We start from the raw sequence: 20,436 nt of genomic DNA, 5'->3' as shown, positions 1-20,436 counted from the left end.
CCTGGGGGATGGTTCCAGAATGCCAGGAAGTTTCATATCAGCGCACATTCCCCTTCAGAGCGAAAATCTCATTCTGGAAACATCCCCCAGGCTGTGGCTAAGCCATGTCTCCGCAATATCCTTTCCTTCAGGACTGCAGTTCTGCAAGGTTCGCAGGAGGCTTCTGTAAAGTTTGGAAGGTAGGAGACGAGATACTGGCAGAAGTAAAGCCGTGAGTACCGGGCGTGAGTCGTGCTTCGGTAGCTCAGTGGTAGAGCACTTGTCCGCGAAAGGCAAAGGTCCCGAGTTCGAGTCTCGGTCGGGCACACAGTTTTAATCTGCCAGGAAGTTTCATATCAGCGCACACCCCGCTGCAGAGTGAAAATCTCATTCTGGAAACATCCCCCAGGCTGTGGCTAAGCCATGTCTCCGCAATATCCTTTCCTTCAGGACTGCTAGTTCTGCAAGGTTCGCAGGAGAGCTTCTGTAAAGTTTGGACGGTAGGAGAAGAGATACTGGTAGAGCACTTCCCCGCGAAAGGCAAAGGTCCTGAGATCGAGTCTCGGTCCGGCACACAGTTTAATCTGCCAGGAAGTTTCAAGTCTGTAAATATCTGTTCCGCATCCTCATCCTACAGGAATCTTCAAAGCCTTTTTTAAGGGACCGAAGGCATAATAATCGCATGGGTAGAGATTAGAACTACAGGTCCTCGAGTTTTACCCATTTGAGTTGACGTAACTTCTGCGTCATGACATTTCCGATAGGGGGACGTGCGTCATCATGAAACAGTACGAAACTATGCGCACCATTCACAAATGGTCGTTTTCGACATACTTGCTGCCCCACATACATGCTTCCTTCTCCGATGGATTTCTGTCGGTGTTTGTCCTTAGGCAGCCAACAAAAAAATAACAGCGCCTCTCATCTGTTTGGCTGCATTTCGTAATAACGTCGTTCTACTTTGGTTTCCGCAATTATCGCATGCACTTCGGAAAGACACGAATGCCACATTAATCCGTTGCCTCCATGTCGGTGTTTATATACCCGTTCGGAGTGGCGCTACGTTGCACATACGCTGCAGCAACGTCCTCAAACGGGAACTTTTTAATCGTCCTTTATACAGTACCACATATTCTTCAAAACAGATAGAAGCTCCTTGTATTATCAAATCCTCGATATACTATTAAAAGAGTAGGAAAGTAACGTGAAACGCGACTTATATCCCCGGAGGGCTTAATGCAAGACTGATATGAATCGTCGTATAATAGCTAAAACCGACGGAACAAAGAAATCTAATCTCGCAGCAAATGAAAACACATATGCAAAGCTCAAAAACCAGCTACTATTGAATTACGTCAATGCCATGCCAGCAAGCAACGCTCTCACCAGAAATTCTGAATACTACAGCCTAGAAATGCGATCTCAGTAATACACAAGGTACTGACATCTGATTTTAATGCATAGAACCAGCTAGCTGCTAAAGTTGTTGACCACGCGAAGAACAGTTGCAATGGCAAGCGGAATCACGCGTCAGAGACAAATTGCTTTGTTCGACATCCTCATGAGCCAAGCGAACTCAAAACCTAACCGCCTGCACTCGTCGGCACGACTCTGTCTCTAAAGTACTGCGTGCAAATGGGAAGTTGGAGAGGGGAGAAAGGAAGGGGAAGGAAAGGGACTGTTGATGTCAGTTGCATCGGTACTGTGCGTGGAATCAGTGGCGACGAGTAAAAATATGTGCTGGACAACGATTCAAACCCAGGATCTCCTGCTCACTAGGTAGTTGCGTTAACCATAGCGCTACCTGTACACAGCGACCATTGAAATTGCGCGAACCATCTCGGCATGCCTCCCAGGCGACCCACATTCCCACTTAGGACTCTCTATCACCAGTCGCGTCCTTAAGCTCCGTGACCGCTACTTTGAGATTCCCGCATGAGGTCGAACATAATTGTTCATCCGCACAGAAGATGGTGCATTCATTGCCCATCGGGACGAATCAGTTATACGAATGCGTGGTGTCTGTTCTTTTGGACCACGCACTCATATTCTACTGACACATGTCCAGCAAGGACCCAGAGCATGGACTGTGCGGCTGGCCCCGGCGGAGGTTCGAGTCCTCCCTCGGACATGGGTGTGTGTATGTGTGTGTGTGTTTGTCCTTCGGATAATTCAGGTTAAGCAGTGTGTAAGGTTAGAGACTGATGACCTTAGCAGTTTAGTCCCATAAGATTTCACACACATTTAAACATTTTTTTGACCCAGAGCACATTGTTCTCGTATACCTAAAACGGCTCTTTATTCAAATGAAGTAGTCAAGGCTATCAAAGGCGGATCTCTAACTGATGTAATATTTCTATATTTCCATAAGGCTTTTGACATCATTCGTCACAAGCGGCATCTAATCAAATTCCACGCCTATGGAGTATCGTCGCTGTCGTGCGGCTTGATTCATGATTCTCCGTCGGAAAGGTTCATAGCAACTGATCGAAGGCCATCGAGTAAAACAGAAGTGATATCTCGTGCTCCCCAAAAAAGTGCTACAGGCTTATGCTGCTCTTAATCTATATAAACGATTTAGGCCACAATCTGAACAACTGTCTTACATTGTTTGCAGATGAGACTGTCGTTTACCGGGCAAAATCATTAGAACACAAAAGCCAATTGCAAAATGATTTAGGCAAGATATCTGTACGGTGCAAAGAGTAGCAATTGACTCTAAACAATAAAAAATGTAAGGTCATCCACTGAGTACTAAAAGGAATCAAATGAATTTCGGTTGCACGATAAATCAAAAAAAAAAATTAAAAACTGTCAATTCAGTTAAATACAAAGGTATTACAATTAGTAACAACTTAAACAGGAACAATCATACAAAAAATGCTGTGGGGGAAGTCGAACCAAAAATACGTTTTACTGGTAAAATACTTGAAAATGGTTCAAATGGCTCTAAGCACTATGGGACTTAACATCTGAGGTCATCAGTCCCCTAGACTTACAACTAATTAAACATCACTAACCTAAGGCCACCACATACATCCATGCCCGAGACAGGATTCGAACCTGCGACCGTAGCAGCAGCGCGGTTCCAGGCTGAAGCGCCTAGAACCGCTCGGCCAAAGCGGCCGGCTAGAATACTTAGAAGATGCAACAAATCTACCAAAGAGACTCCCTACATTATGCTTGTCCGTCTTCTTCTAGAGTATTGCTTCACGGCGTGGAATGCTTACCAGATGTATTCACGGAGGACATCAAAAAAGTTCATGGAATGGCAGCTCGTTTTGTATTATAGCCAAAAAGGGAAGAGTGTCCCGGATACGATACGCAAGTAGAGATGGCTTGTATAAAAACAAAGGCACTTCTCGTTGCGGCGTGAACTTTTCGCAGAAATTTCAGTCACCAACTTTCTCCTCCGAATGATAAAATGTAAGGGCGACCAAAAACTTTCCATCTGACGGCGTTGCTGCGGCGTGTATGCAACGTAGCGTAACCCCGATGCGGCTATACAGTATATGCACCGACATGTAAACAAGGGATGAGTATGGCATTCACATCAATCCGACGAGCGTGCATTAAATGCGGAAACGCGAACTATGGCGAAAGTATTGCCAAGTTTATCCAACCAGGACCAACGTGATGTTATTCTTTTCTTGGCTGCCGAAGGTCAAACAGCGGTAGGCTTCCACCGTTATGGAATGGTGCCCCAAGGGATGCTGCTGTTTCATGACAAGACACGTCCCCATGTCGCAAATGTCGTAACACAACCCAAGTGAGAAACAGTCGAGTACCAGCTCTGTAGTCCTGATCTCTCCTCATGCGGTTATCACGCTTTTGGTCACTTACAAAGGCCTTGAGGACTCGACGATTCCTATCGAACGTGGATGTGCAGTAGGCATTTACAGACTTATTTACGCAGCTAAACAAGGTGTATTACCAAATGGTTCCTTCGGTGCGTCGAAGGGATGATTGCCTCAGCGCTCGTGGCAACTTGCCTGATTGGCATACCGGTTCTGAACTCTACGGCCTTCGAACGGAAACTTATTAATGGCCCCTTACATTTTGTTGACTCCCACATAGGGAGAAATAACCATCGTAATAAAATAAAGGAAATCAGAACCCGTACTGAACAGAGGTAAGTGTCCATTTTACTAAGAAAAAGTCTGAAATTGGTTCGATCATTTCTCTGAGAAGCGCTTAATTGCAGAGTAATAGAAGTAGATATAGCTTCACAAGGCACTGTCTAGTTGTTGGTGGTGTGTATTTCGTTTGACCCTGCCTGCCCTATGCCTTTCGCGTGTGTGGCGAAAGAAGAGAGACTTATGGTTTGCTTTCGTAAACTATCTAATCTCCCTTATCTTATTCAAGCCGTCCCCATGAGCGAAATACACTCAGGCAGTGTAGCTGCTGCGCACTTCGAATACTTCAAATTTCCGCAGTAGGGTTTCGCAAAAACATCGACTTCGTACCAATAATTCACATTTAATTTCCCTTAGCACTTCCGTGTCATTTGGGTAAGGTCTGTACCAGACCCAGCAGCGCACACTCTGTATTTCGTCATCCCCTTCCGTCAGGCAGACTTAATAAGATCTCCAAACGGTAAAGTAACACCCTTATAATTGATTGCACTAGTGTCGTATATGTTAGGTGCTTTAGGAATCCACTGCACATTAACCAGAAACCTCCCATCAAATATGTGTTTGTTTGTCTTCCCTGTTATTACGAAGGACGTTCAATAAGTAATGCAACATATTTTTTTCTCGTCCAGTTTCGGTTTAAAAAATGCGGAATTTCCTGTGGGACATCGTGGATTGTTTCCTCTTCAGCCCCTATAGTTTCATGAAGTTCAGATAGGTGGAGGCGTTGTACGCAGCCTTCAAAATGGCGTCTGTTACGGAGGTGCGTTCCAAGCAAAGAGATGTCATTGAGTTTCTTTTGACGGAAAACCGGAGCATCGCAGATATTCATAGGCATTTGTAGAATGTCCACGGACATCTAGCAATTAACAAAAACACGTTGAGTCGTTGGGCGAGGCGTCTATAAGCATCGCAACAAAATCGCGCAAACCTCCTCGATGTCGAACGTGCTTGCTAGTCGCACACAGCTGCAATATTGGAACGTGCCGATACTCTCATTCGAGGTGATCAACGGATCATAAACAAACACCTCGCTGCTCAACTGGACGTCTCTGTCGGTCATGCTGACACACTCGCCCCCCAGCAGGGGTACTCAAAGCTGTGTGCCTGCTGGGTTCCTAACCGCCTAACAGAAGACCATAAAGAGCTACGAAGGACGATCTGTGCCGAACTACTTGCCCGTTACGAAGCTGATTGTTGCATTTTCTTTTTGTCGAACATCGTCACATGCGATTAAACATGGGTTCGTCACTTCGAAGCGGTAACAAAGCGACAATCCATGGAGTGGCTCCACATCACCTCTCCTACAAAGAAAAAATTGAAAGCCCCACCCCAGTCAGTAAAGTCATGGCGACAGTCCTCTGGGATTGTGAAGGGACTATTCTGTTTGTTATCCTTCTCACGGTGCAACGATTAACTATGATGTGTATTGTACTTCCCTCAGGAAGCTAAAGACCTGACTTCAGCGTGTTCGTTGCCACAAAAATGTAAACAAACTTCTCCTTCTCCAAAATAAAGCAATGTCTGTCGAAAGTCTGCGTGAGTAGTTCACAATACGTCATTGGGCTGTTCTTTCTCATCCACCGTGCAGCCCGGATCTCGCACATTCTGACTTCGATCTGTCTGGCCCAATGAAGGACGCTCTCTGCGGGAAGCAGTATTTGGGTGGTAAGGAGGTTATTGATGCAGCAAGACGTTGGCTCGGAGTTCGACCAGTAGAGTGGTACTATGCCGCCATGCAGGCCCTCCCAGTAAGATGGCGGAATGCCGTCGCATTGAACTTAGATTATGTTGCAAAATAAGGTTTTGTAGCCAAAAGAGTGGGGAATAATATGGTGTGTTAGAATCCTGGATAATACCAACCTGCTTTCAGAAAAAAATGTGTTGCACTACTTATTTATTTAATTGTATGGCTAGGGCCGCCCGTCGGGCAGGCCGTTCGCCTGGTGCCGGTCTTTCAATTTGACGCCACTTCGGCGACCTGCAGTCGATGAGGATGATAGGATGATAATGAGGACCGCACAATACTCAGTCCCTCGGCGGAGAAAATTCAGCCGGCAGGTGTGGCCGAGCGGTTCTAGGCGCTTCAGTCTGGACCCGCGCGACCGCTACGGTCGCAGGTTCGAATCCTGCCTCGGGTATGGATGTGTGTGATGTCCTTAGGTTAGTCAGGTTTAAGTAGTTCTAAGTTCTAGGGGACTGATGACCTCAGCTGTTAAGTCCCATAGTGCTCAGAGCCATTTGAACCATTTTTTGGAGAAAATTCTCCGACCCAGCCGGGAATCGAACCCGGACCCAGAGGATTCACAATCTGTCACGGTGACCATTCAGCTACCGGGAGCGGGCTGCACTACTTGTTGAAAGCCACTTATAATTGGTAGTTCGTTCCATTTTCTGTTGCTTGTTAATGTTACTCCACAGTGCTTAAACGATGTGACGCGTTGCTTACGTGTTGTCACTATCAACTTCTTCTCTCTTGTTTACGTAAAATATGTTCTGTTGTTTACATTAAAGCTAAACTGCCATCATTACACCCACTTCAAAATATTAAGTCAATCTGAATTCCCTTGCAATCTCCTCTGTTAATTCATCACATTATTCAACCAATAGTGGTAAAAGAAGGAAAGTAAAAATCGAATAGGTATTGAGCAAAACAGATAAAGAAGGAAGTGTAAGAGAAACTTTTTCTGAGAGCATGGACAGATATGTCTATGTCACATCACCCTCAAGACTATCTAGTCTGCGAATGTCGAGACAAGACAAGGAGAAAAAAAGTTTTGGCTGTTCGAAAGTGTACCGTAGATTAAAGAAGATAAAACATAACGCATCTTGCGAAAAATCTTCAAATAAATGCCTTCTTACTTAAAGAAAGAACGACGTATAATATATTAATAATAATTTACTGCTAAGTGACTGATCGTCTTTGTAAAACTGAATTCGAGACATGTTAACAGAAAATCCAGTAAAGGCAGGCACAGAGAGCGTTTTACGTACTCGTTAAGCAGGCAGTGTGTTACGAAATCAGGGCATGTGATTTACTGCTACCTTGGTATCAGATGAGTCACTGTTCCGCTTAAATGTGAATGAGTCTTTATGCGCTAGCGTAATTGGGCACAGAAACGGCTTTACAGTCCAAACAAAGGCGTTAATGAATTCCTTTGATGCGAAACATCGTCCTACATACAGTCTTTTAATTTCAATGATGAGGGTGACTGTCGCAGAGACTCAGTCTGCTTTCACGCTTACCGGCAGATTTACTTCAGCTTGGAGTCGCCAAGCAAATAACATTGAGTTTAATACACACTTCTTGTCCGCAGCTCGTGGTCGTGCGGTAGCGCTCTCGCTTCCCACGCCCGGGTTCCCGGGTTCGATTCCCGTTGGGGTCAGGGATTTTCTCTGCCTCGTGATGACTGGGTGTTGTGTGCTGTCCTTAGGTTAGTTAGGTTTAAGTAGTTCTAAGTTCTAGGGGACTGATGACCATAGATGTTAAGTCCCATAGTGCTCAGAGCCATTTGAACCATTTAATACACACTTCGGAACCAAGTTTTGCTCGAAGACTGTCGGAGACCGTTTCTCAGAAGCATTACAACGTCCAAAATAGTGTCGATTACCTGGCGACGGTTCCCACGTAAGTAGGTTGCCAAAAAGTGTAGAGGAGAGCCGGACAAACTGACCATGCTAAGAGGTTCCTATTTCTTACACTGAGTAGCAACAGAGGGAAATGTATAGATGTGACTAATCATAATTAAGTATAACATGCAACTGTTGAAGTATAATACGAATAGTTTAAGCACCTTATGAGCAATTAAAGTGCTTTAAAAAATTCAGTTTTTACCAAGTGGCAAATGACCACTTTGCTTGACATGAGCGGACAAAGTGGCCAGTTAGCTTTAAACTGAAAAATAAGAGGTAAAAAACTATTTTAAGAAAGAACTAAATGTATTTTATTGTGAAACATTATTCGAATTACACGTTTTCCAAATGAACGTGAAACTGTGTTCCTAAGTCCTGTACGAAGTTCGTAGGTCCAGAGGTAGCGCAATTGGTACTTAATCCACTGCTCTTTTGGCCCTGACTTGGAAAATTTTTCTTTGGAGTACATGCATACTGTGTCTTCATTGTGATCGCCAAAAAAGAGTTATTCTAGGGTTGGGTTTCCCGCTCTTCACAGTCTTCTTTTTATTGTTCTTCTCTACGGCTGCTTTCCTTTTTTCCTTCTTTCCACTTCCTTTTTCTTCTGTTTCTCTATTTGCCGCTTCTAAGTCCCTTTTATAAGGGCATGCTGTATGCATCACCGCGGAGCCTATCTTTCGGCCGCTGCTTTTAAGTTTTTCCGTATACAAAGTGGCCAGAAGCCACTGTCAAGATGGCCGCTTTGCCCGCATTTACTCCTTTACATAAAAGCTGTATCTCCTCTAATAGCACGGTCGCAATTTCAGTAACTAAAGAAGAATTGCGGCGTCGAGACATGGCACTTCCAATACAATTTCATTAGAAAAACTTAAGAAACAGTGCCTCTCCGCAATAAATACACAAGCTGAGCACTTATCTTAAATCAGGAAAACTAAAGTCCACAAAAATTATTATAACTTCGAGAGGCGGCAGAGCAAACAGGTTATACTTCTAACAAGGGAACCTCCCCATCGCACCCCCCTCAGATTTAGTTAGAAATTGGCACAGTGGATAGGTCTTGAAAAACTGAACACACATCAATCGAGGAAACAGGAAGAAGTTGTGTGGAACTATGAAAAAATAAACAAAATATACAAACTGAGTAGTCCATGTGCAAGATAGGCAACATCAAGGGAGTGGAAGGGTCAGGAGCGCCGTGGTCCCGTGGTTAGCGTGAGCAGCTGCGGAACGAGAGGTCCTTGGTTCAAGACTTGTGAAAACTGTAATTTTTTATTTTCAGTCTGTGACAACACTTACGTTTTCATCGCTTTTTGGGAGTGATTACCACATCCACAAGAAAACCTAAATCGGGCAAGGTAGAAGAATCTTTTTACCCATTCGCCAAGTGTACAAGTTAGGTGGGTCGACAACATATTCCTGTCATGTGACGCACATGCTGTCACCAGTGTCGTATAGAATATATCAGACGTGTTTTCCTGTGGAGGAATCGGTTGACTTATGACCTAGCGATCAAATGTTTCCGGTTCCCATTGGAGAGGCACGTCCTTTCGTCTACTAATCGCACGGTTTTGCGGTGCGGTCGCAAAACACAGACACTAACATTATTGCAATGAACAGAGACGTCAATCAACGAACGGACAGACTTTGCGAAAATAAAGAAATTAAAATTTTCACACCAGGGAAGACTTGAACCAAGGACCTCTTGTTCCATTGCTGCTCACGCTGCTGAGCTTACGCTGTCATTGATGTGGAATATCTTCCGCATGGACTACTCAGTTTGTATATTTTGCTTATTTTTTCATACTTCCACACAACTTCTTCCTGTTTTCTCGACTGATCTGTATTCAGTTTTTCAAGGCCTATCCACTGTGCCAACTTATAACTAAATCTGAGGGGGGTGCGATTGGGAGGTTCCCTTGTAAGGGTGACTGGTCCATCCAGGGACAATACGTTAGAGGCACTTCCTGCGCGATGCCAACACCTTATAGCCCCCACGGCCCCATAAGTTACTTTGCCCGTCACGGCCACTGTGTCGGGCTCTCTCTTAATAACGCGGAGGGAGAGAGAGTAAAACCTGATAAATTAAAGTTCTTTTAATCTTTTGATTACTTTAATGCCAACTTACTCTCATTTTGTTTTATGATTTGTACACGTTGCGCACGTATAATACCTAATAATTTCAAATACGTGTTTCAAGCTATGATCCGGCCACATTCTTCTCCACCATTATCCCTCTAGCGTCATATTAACGGTTCCGGCATTCCTTAGCACATCAACAACTAACGTGTTCCTTCTGCTAATAACGGTTCGACATATAATTCTTCTCCCAACCAATTTTCTACTCCATCTGTTGATTTTACTTCACTCATAAAAATTTTTAACATCGTTGTGTTTTGCCGTTTTTTATGGATTCAATAAAATACAGTACTACGTCCCGTGCTTACAGTTCTTCTCCACCATTATCCCTCTAGCGTCATATTAACGGTTCCGGCATTCCTTAGCACATCAACAACTAACGTGTTCCTTCTGCTAATAACGGTTAGACATATAATTCTTCTCCCAACCAATTTTCTACTCCATCTGTTGATTTTACTTCACTCATAAAAAATTTTAACATCGTTGTGTTTTGCCGTTTTTTATGGTTTCAATAAAATACAGTACTACGTCCCGAGCTTACAATTCCTCTCCACCATTATCCCTCTAGCGTCATATTAACGGTTCCGGCATTGCTTAGCACATCAACAACTAACGTGTTCCTTCTGCTAATGACGGTTAGACATATAATTCTTCTCCCAACCAATTTTCTACTCCATCTGTTGATTTTACTTCATTCATAAAAAATTTTAACATCGTTGTGTTTTGCCGTTTTTTATGGATTCAATAAAATACAGTACTACGTCCCGTGCTTACAATTCTTCTCCACCATTATCCCTCTAGCGTCATATTAACGGTTCCGGCATTCCTTAGCACATCAACAACTAACGTGTTCCTTCTGCTAATAACGGTTCGTCATATAATTCTTCTCCCAACCAATTTTCTACTCCATCTGTTGATTTTACTTCATTCATAAAAAATTTTAACATCGTTGTGTTTTGCCGTTTTTTATGGTTTCAATAAAATACAGTACTACGTCCCGAGCTTACAATTCTTCTCCACCATTATCCCTCTAGCGTCATATTAACGATTCCGTTATTCCTTAGCACATCAACAACTAACGTGTTCCTTCTGCTAATAACGGTTAGACATATAATTCTTCTCCCAACCAATTTTCTACTCCATCTGTTGATTTTACTTCATTCATAAAAAATTTTAACATCGTTGTGTTTTGCCGTTTTTTATTGTTTCAATAAAATACAGTACTACGTCCCGAGCTTACAATTCTTCTCCACCATTATCCCTCTAGCGTCATATTAACGATTCCGTTATTCCTTAGCACATCAACATCTAACGTGTTCCTTCTGCTAATAACGGTTAGACATATAATTCTTCTCCCAACAAATTTTCTACTCCATCTGTTGATTTTACTTCATTCATAAAAAATTTTAACATCGTTGTGTATTGCCGTTTTTTATAGTTTCAATAAAATACAGTACTACGTCCCGAGCTTACAATTTTAGAAACTGTCACTAATAGATAGGTGTGACAGTAAAACGTTCTTATTCTTCTGCATCCTTCTGCTCCTAATCCTTTTCCCGCCACCTGCCACTTTTGTTTCCTGATAACATAGTTACTTCTCTTTCTCCACAGTGCCTTCCCATTCCTTTCTTTCAGTACAGTAGTCTTCTCCATAGTGCTATTTATTATCACTTTCGTCTGAATTTTGTTTAATATTGCCTTCTGTTTTATTCCGCTCACAATGTCCATCATTATATTTCCCCATGCCTTCTGTACCTTCGCCCAGGAGAGTTGTGGAATTTACGAACGTTAACATCGGTGCTGTAGCTCTTTCTTTTCATTTCTTCATTTTTTTCAGTCTCTCTTCCAAATACGAGATTACCGCATTCCTTTCTTCGTTTTGTGTCACCTCTGTTAATCCCACTTGCTTTTCGAGTACACTGTAAATTAATAATGCTTTCGTGTACTTTAGTCCCGGTCATTTTTTAATCCAGAGCGTTCTATTTCACTTTTTGTTGTGATTTACCTTTATTGCGTAAAGCAAAGAGTACTAACTTCCGAAAACAGGAGTGACCCAACTCTGAGCCGTGCCAGTTTAACCTTGAACACTTGTCTGGACTCAGTCTTTAGGAAGTTTCTCTCTCCTGTTTGAAATAATGAGCAACTGTCCTGTACTTCCCTGGATCTCCCGTATTATAGCTGTTAACTATATTTTATTTTTAATTTCTTTTTTTGTGTTCCTCCCGATTCCCACATTGTCCACCTGATTTAGCCGTGTATTTCGTCAGTGATCACTGTTATAATAGATATAAATCCAGTCAAGTACTCGTGATAGTTCAATTTCCCTGACCGACATACTCCGAAAACTTTTTGTATAATGATCGATACTATTATCGACATAGTTCTTTCCTTGTACGTCCTTCTACGGAAAGAATATGGTTTGGCCATGAGAATACGAGCAACGGAGAAAGATTTCAATAAACTGTGAGTTTAGAGGGCTCATGAGAGGCGGAATGGTTGTTTCCTGGTCAGTAAAGTACTGGCAACCTACAGATGCGCTCGCTTCGTACGGATCAGCAGCTATGGCACAAGTAAAACACAGAAGTTATAAGAACTCGCGACAGTGGTTTATAGAAGCGCTCGTATTTAGACAAGCTTATTACGTTATTTATTTCCAAATTAATTCACACAATACAACAAATTTCGCAACGTTTCCAAAGAGCCAGCCGGTCGACACTGGATGTTCCGATTTGTGCATTCTTCTTTCCATAGCCATAACCACTACGCCGTTCAGCGTACAAGTGTGTCTTCACGTGCTTCTAAAGTGAATCAGTTTTCATCATGTGCACTTTCTCTCGTTTTGTGGAGTTACCTTAAAATATTATACTGTATGACATAACAGTGTAAAAGTACACTACTGGTCATTAAAATTGCTGCACTACGAAGATGACGTGCTACAGACACGAAATTTAACCGGCAGGAAGAAGATGCTGTGATATGCAAATGATTAGCTTTTCAGAGCATTCACACAAGGTTGGCGCCGATGGCGACACCTACAACGTGCTGACATGAGGAGAGTTTCCAACCGATTTCTCATACACAAACAGCAGTTGACCAGCGTTGCCTGGTGAAACGTTGTTGTGATGCCTCGAGGAGAAATGCGCACCATCACGTTTCCGACTCTGATAAAGGTCGGATTCTAGCCTATCGCGAATGCGGTTTAAGGTATCGCGACATTGCTGCTCGTGTTGGTCGAGATCCAATGACTGTTAGCAGAATATGGAATCGGTGGGTTCAGGAGGGTAATACGGAACGCCGTGCTGGATCCCAAAGGCCGTGTATCACTAGCAGTCGAGATGACAGGCATCTTATCACTAGCAGTCGAGATGACAGGCATCTTATCCGCATGGCTGTAACGGATCGTGCAGCCACGTCTCGATCCCTGAGTCAACAGATGGGGACGTTTGCAAGACAACAACCATCTGCACGAACAGTTCGACGACGTTTGCAGCAGCATGGACTATCAGCTCGGAGACCACGGCTGCGGTTACCCTTGACGCTGCATGACAGACAGGAGAGCCTGCGACGGTGTACTCAACGACGAACCTGGCTGCACGAATGACAAAACGTCATTTTTTTCGGATGAATCCAGGTTATGTTTACAGCATCATGATGGTCGCATCCGTGTTTGGCGGCATCGCGGTGGACGCACATTGGAAGCGTGTATTCGTCATCGCCATACTGGCATATCACCCGGCGTGATGGTATGGTGTGCCATTGGTTACACGTCTCGGTCACCTCTTGTTCGCATTGACGGCACTTTGAACAGTGGACGTTACTTTTCAGATGTGTTACGACCCGTGCTGTAAAGACGTTGTAGGAACATTGTGGAACGTTGGACTTATATAATTTAAGGTACTTCAGTAATTGATGTTTGCCTGAGAGCCCTGGTGAATTTAACATCGAACTTCTAACGGGAATTTTATCTAACACCTTATCTTCGTTACTGTGTATAATACTGTCCTCCTATTGCAGATAAATTGAGTTACAGTGTTAAGAGATAATTTTCTGGTAGATAAATCAGTGGCCGGCCGTTGTGGCCGAGAGGTTCTAGGCGCTTCAGTCTGGAACCGCGTGACCGCTACGGTCGCAGGTTCGAATCCTGCCTCGGGCATGGATTGTGTGATGGCCTTAGGTTAGTTAGGTTTAAGTAGTTCTAAGTTCTAGGGGACTGATGACCTCTGAAGTTAAGTCCCATAGTGCTCAGAACCATTTGAACCATAAACCAGTGGCGGATTCAAAGTATGTGGGATCAGAAACAGTTGAATATTCAACTCCCAGTTATTCAATAATGTTAATTAACAATTAAATATGAGTTTTGCGCTAACCCTATTTCAAGGTCCCATTGCAATTTTGTACATTTCTAACATTGCATAAAATGACTTACAAAAAATAATACTAAATCTTAGAAATCACGTTAAACGAACAATACTAGTACCATGTGTGTTACTTTACTAATTAGTAAAAGTGTTAAATATTCATATTTAACGTTACGCTCGTAAGCTAGAAAAAATGTAGAAAAGGTCTCAAATTATTTTTAAAATTGGTTGCAAATCGCTAAGTGCTCCCATAATGAAACCGTGCGTAAGTATAGTTTGGGTAACTTAACTTAGTTTCAAACAAAAACTAGTTTCTCACACATCTCAATGTTTATGGCGCATCTCCAGAACTATGAGGTTGGTTTGAAAAGTTCTCGGAATCACCACGAGAGGACAGCACTAGCGCAACGAGTTGTTCACGTGATATTCATTGGAGTGTTGCCCGTAAACATATGCTACGTCAATGCTCTTGGAAGAGAGCTGTGGCAGTGACGCGGCGCTGTTGTTGTTCCGCGTAGTGATTTGCGAAGATGGAAAAAATGGAGATTCGAGCAGTGAGTACGTACTTCGTAAAGAAAGGTTAAAAGCAAAGGACATTCATGCTGATTTCCAGAATACACTGGGGGACTCTGCTCCTTCATATTCAACTGTTGCCAAGGGGACAAATTAAGTTAAATCTGGTCGGGGGAACTTAGATGATGATCCGCGCGGTGGTCGGCCAAGATGTGTCAGTACTCCAGAAATCATTGCAAAAGTGCACAAAATGGTCATGGAGGATCGCCGATTGAAAGTGCGTGAAATTGCTCACGTTTGCCAGATGTCATTTGAAAGGGTATATCACATTTTAACTGAAGAATTAGAAACGAACAAGACTTTTTGCGCCGGTTTGTGACCTCAGACGAAACTTGGGTGCACTACTACATCCCAGAGACAAAACAACAGTCAAAGCAGTGGAAACATGCTAATTTTCCACCACCAAAGAAAGCAATGACAATTCCTTCGGCGGGAGAGGTCATGGCATCAGTGTTCTGGTATGTGAAGGGGACTCTGTTTGTAGATTACCTCCCCACTGGGAAAACAATTACTGGAGAATAATATGCCAACCTTCTGGACAGATTGCAACAAAAGATACGCGAGAAAAGGCCAGGCTTAGCAAAGAAAATGGCTCTGAGCACTATGGGACTTAACATCTATGGTCATCAGTCCCCTAGAACTTAGAACTACTTAAACTTAACTAACCTAAGGACATCACACAACACCCAGCCATCACGAGGCAGAGAAAATCCCTGACCCCGCCGGGAATCGAACCCGGGAACCCGGGCGTGGGAAGCGAGAACGCTACCGCACTACCACGAGATGCGGGCCTTAGCAAAGAAGAAAGTCATCGTACATCAAGACAATGCGAGCCCGCACACATGTGCCGTCGCCATGTCAAAATTACACGAACTAAGGTATGAATTGTTACCACACCCGACTTATTCACCTGATATGGTTCCGTCAGACTATCATCTCTTCCCAAAACTGAAAATTTTTCTTGGTGGACGAAGATTCACTTCAAACGAAGAATTGATAGCCGGAGTTGACAACTATTTTGCAGGCCTGAAATAAACTCATTTTCGAGATGCGTCAAGTCACTGGAACACCATTGGACCAAGTGCATTAGTCTACAAGGAGACTGCATTGAAAAATAAAAAAAGTTTCTGCGATGTAAGTACTTCTTTCCTACTCCATTCCGAGGACTTTTAAATCCACCCTCGTATGTGCCGTACGGTGGTGTAATTTTGCAGATGCATTCACTGGTATAAATGGATACTGTTAGCGAAGTGTGTTGCGAACAGAATTAGTAAATCCAGATCCATACACCCACAAAAACTCTCCGGCATAGCAGGCCCAGGAAGGCCCAATGGTACCGACCGCACGCCGTGTCATTCTCAGCCCACAGGCGTCACTGGATGCGGATATGGCGGGGCGTGTGGTCAGCACACCGCTTTCCTGGCCGTATGTCAGTTTAAGAGACCAGAGCCGCTACTTCTCAATCAAGTAGCTCCTCAGTTTGCCTCACAAGGGCTGAGTGCACCACGCTTGCCAACAGCGCTGAGCAGACCGGATGGTCACCCATCCAAGTTCTAGCCCGGCCCGACAGCGCTTAACTTCGGTGATATGACGGGAACCGGTGTTTCCACTGCGGCAGGGCCGTTGGCTTCATACACCCACAGATATTATAAAAATGGATGTACGTATATAAACCACCGGACCAATTCCAACCAAACTTGGTACACATATCACTCACTGTCCGGAAATCATCGCTGTGGGGAAAGAACCACCTGATTATCAAAGGGGCGGGGCTGAAGGTGAGAATGCAGTGCAGCCCACGACGCGCGACCAGCTATACTTCAGTCTTCCAGTATTTGAGAATTAGAGTACTTAGTGACTTGGAACAACTTTGCGCATTACTTAAAACCCTTCTGAAACTTCTTCTCGCTGAAGATCGCCACGAAATGATGAGAGGAAAAGCGTTTACCGCCTACTGTATTTTCACTGTTCGTGCAGTAAAACTGTTCGTGGAGCATGACGTTTTAATTTATCACTTCTTTACTACGAGGATCGTTCCGAAAGTAATGCCTTCTATTTTTATTCACGGGACTACAGGAGATACATAAATCATAACAACACAGCTAAATAGAGGAATATTTCAGCTACAGACTGTCATTTTTTCACATAGACACCACCATTCGTTATGCAGTTTTGCTAACGATGAACCAGATCGTGCGTTCCGCGCTTGTAAAAAAACGAACCAGCTGAGGCTAACCACTTCCTTACAGCTTTGGCCAGCACCCGAGTCTTGAAAATGTTCGCCAAGTTGTCCATCTTTCAGAGACCCAAAGAGATGCAAGTCTAAAGGCGCTAAATCGTGACTATACGGTGGATGTGGCAAGACAGTCCAGCCGAATTTCGCAACGAGTTGTGTGGTCGCAAAACCGGTGTGGAGCCTGGCGTTATCATGTTTCAGGTGAAAGTTGCTCTTCTTCTTATCCTGGAAATTCGGGCTTTCAGCTTAGTCAGTGTCGTCTTGCAGAGTGCTGAATTGACAGTTTCTCCAGGTTCCATGACATCCAAAAAGATCCACACCCTGGCTATCACAGAACGTCACTTTGGCTGCAGACGGCTGTGTCTTGAATTTCTTCTTTGACGAAGAATTAACATGTCGCCATTCCGTGGACTGTCTTTTGGATTCCGGCTCGTAGTGGTGACACCAGTCTCATCTTCTGTGACGATGATATTCAGAAAATTGTCACCTTCAGCTTCATATTGGCACAGCAGGTTCCTATAAATTTCCATTCAATGAGTTCTTTGTTCTGTTGCACTCAGCGACTGTTATATTGACTTTTAAATAATAGATTTCAGCTATCAGTCGTTCTTTTTAAATTTTATTGCAATGCTTTGAGAATGGCTAATTTCTAGCTGAAATCTAGATCTGCCAATAAAATTTAAAAAGGACGACTGATAGCTGAAATCTATTATTTACAAGTAAAATAATTGTGTGGCGTATTAACAACCACAAGCAAATTAAATGTTACTGATTGGTTTAACAAGGTATTTCTAGTTCACGTTCATATCACATATGCACACCTACAAATTTTGAACATTCTCCTTCACATCGTACCTTTCCGCTACCTCTTCTGCTACCGTCAAAGAGAGGCGTATGATCAGCTATCTGTATTGGCAAACGCCTAATCCAGTTTATGATTCATGATGCACAATCTCAGTTGCAGGTTGCCTATCTAACGCATTACAGGGACAACAAAAATTTGATTTTCAGTATCTTGGTATAATTATTGTCCGAATTTAAAATGTTGCCAGAATCTGCTCATTAAAAGTAATGATCTTATGTTGAAGGTTTAACGAAGTAAGATAAGAATTACTTTTAGAAACTGTGTATATATGTTGAGGCACTATAACTCACTGCGGGCAATTTCCCAGACTATACTCAACCAGTTTTCGACAGTCAGAGCACTTACCGATTTCCAACAAATCTTAAGTATAATTTCATACCTTTTCTAAGCTTTTTCCTGATTATGTACTTAACGTCAAATATTTAACACATTAACTCATTTGAAAAGTATTTACAATCGTAAGTTTGAAGTTCTTTTATTATTGAGAGTTCGTTAGTGTAGAGAATCGGAGGTTTACTGGTACTAACGAATCTTCGATTATTAGCAGTTACGCCACAAAAAGCTGCTAAAGTCCGCAGTCCAGATCCCCTCCCACTTGAAGAGAGAACCGAGGCAGCCGAAATGCAGAACTCCACGATGTTTACGGTGGTTGAGTAACATCTACTGCCTTCGAATGGTTGTAACATTCAGTCCACGTTTAATGATTTATAAACCATGGTTCCTCCTACTAAAGCTTACTGGATCTCTTACGTTACTGTATCGCTGCCCTAACCAATACAGACGCGTGTCTCACAGTAATTACGGATTTTGAGCCTTATATTTGTTTTCAGTATTGATTTGTTCTAGCAGTAGGGCTGTAGTTTAAGACAGGGGGACGAACCAGAGAGGGATCGGATGACCATTTGTACGGTTAATTGACGAGGGTAAATGTGGTCATCGGCGCAAATCCAGGAAAAATGATGGCCTGTCCGCGTCTCTCTCTCTCAGAAACTCAGTACACAAACCAAATAGGAATACCTGAGGGCAACGTCTCCACGATCCACATATAAAAAGATATAGATGCGCCTGTGGCGCAAGGAATAGCTTGCAGCCGTAGAACTACAATAATAAAAAAATACCGAGCTTATACATAGGTGACTGCCCATGAGCAGCGGACTCTACCAAGGAAGAGCAGAACCGCTAAAGGAAGTGATGTTTTGAATATTATATCTCATGCTGCTTCACGAGGTCTCCATTCCACTTGGAACAGCGTCTAGAAATCTAACAGCTACCGTTACTGAGGCGTCGAAAGGCTCAATGATGATGCCTTTGTAGGAGGCACATAACTTCAAAATAGTAATGTTCGAATGTTGGCTAATTTCCATCCAACAGCAATGTTATTGCTGCTAACCTGAAGTGGAACGGCTGTAGGAAAAGCAGATCCAAGGATGAAATTTATTGGGAGAGTCCTAAGAAAATTTAATTCACTCAAGAACGAAATGACCTGAAAAACTCTTCGGCCACTGATTATTGAGTTCTGGACCTCAGTCTGTAACCTTCACCCATTAGGATTAAAAGAAGAGATGGAGAATATTCAAAGAAGATCGGCGTATTTATTCAAGTGTTCATTTAGTAAGAGCGTAATGGAAATGCTCTTCAATCCTGTGGCAGACGGTTCAAGAGAGTCGTCGTGCTTTGCGGGGAAGTTTACTGCAAAATCTCGAAAACCTACGTTCCAAAAAGAGGTTTGCCAATGACAGAAAAGCCATCATTTTAATAGAATGAGACCGTAAGATGGATATAAGCAAAAGTAAAACAAAGATAATGGCATTCCCTCGAATTAAATCAGTCGATGCTGAGGGAATTGCAGTAGGAAATGAGATACCAAAAGTAGTCCATGAGTTCTCTTATTAGGGCACTAAAATAAGTAACGGGGGCTTATGTGGAGAGATTATAAAACGCAGACTGACAACAGGGACAAAAGCGTTTCTCAAAAAGAAAAATTTATTAACATCGAAAAAAAGTTTAAGTCTTACGATAAATTTTCTGAAGGTATTTTTCTGGTGTGTAGCCTTGTACAGATGTGAAACGCGGACGGTGAGCAGTTTAGACAAGCAGAGAATAGAAGCTTTTAAGATTTGCTGTTAAAGAATACTGCTGAAGATCATGTGAGTAGATCGAATAATTAATGAAAAGGTACTGAAGCGGATTTTGGAGAAGGGAGAGGCGTGCCATATCATGACTAAAATAAGAGATCCATGACTAAAATAAGGGCTCAGTTTGAAGGATACATCCTCAGCTGTCAAGAAATCGGAAATCTGATAATCGAGGAGAGCGTGGGCGCTAAAAATTGTAGCTTGAAACCAAATCTATGTAGACCGAAGCAGTGATGCAAAGATAAAGAGGACTGCACAGGATGAACTAGCGTGGACTATGTCACAAAACCAGCCTTCGGGACGAAGGTGACAACAGCAACATCGCTCCAAGAACATAAATAATTCCATTTTTGCCACCAGCTGTACACATTTCTTATTTATTTCCTAT

General features: G+C 43.0%; 1 pseudogene; it reads right to left on the bottom strand.

Annotated features, from left to right (window-relative positions):
- Window positions 1-16,322: 16,322 nt before the first annotated feature.
- Window positions 16,323-16,440, bottom strand: LOC126237772 (5S ribosomal RNA; annotated as a pseudogene).
- Between the last annotated feature and the right edge of the window lie 3,996 nt (window positions 16,441-20,436).

Source organism: Schistocerca nitens, chromosome 2 (assembly GCF_023898315.1).
Source record: "Schistocerca nitens isolate TAMUIC-IGC-003100 chromosome 2, iqSchNite1.1, whole genome shotgun sequence".
Taxonomy (NCBI): domain Eukaryota; kingdom Metazoa; phylum Arthropoda; class Insecta; order Orthoptera; family Acrididae; genus Schistocerca; species Schistocerca nitens.
Note: the sequence above shows the minus strand (reverse complement) of the source record. Positions and strands in the feature narration are given on the sequence as shown.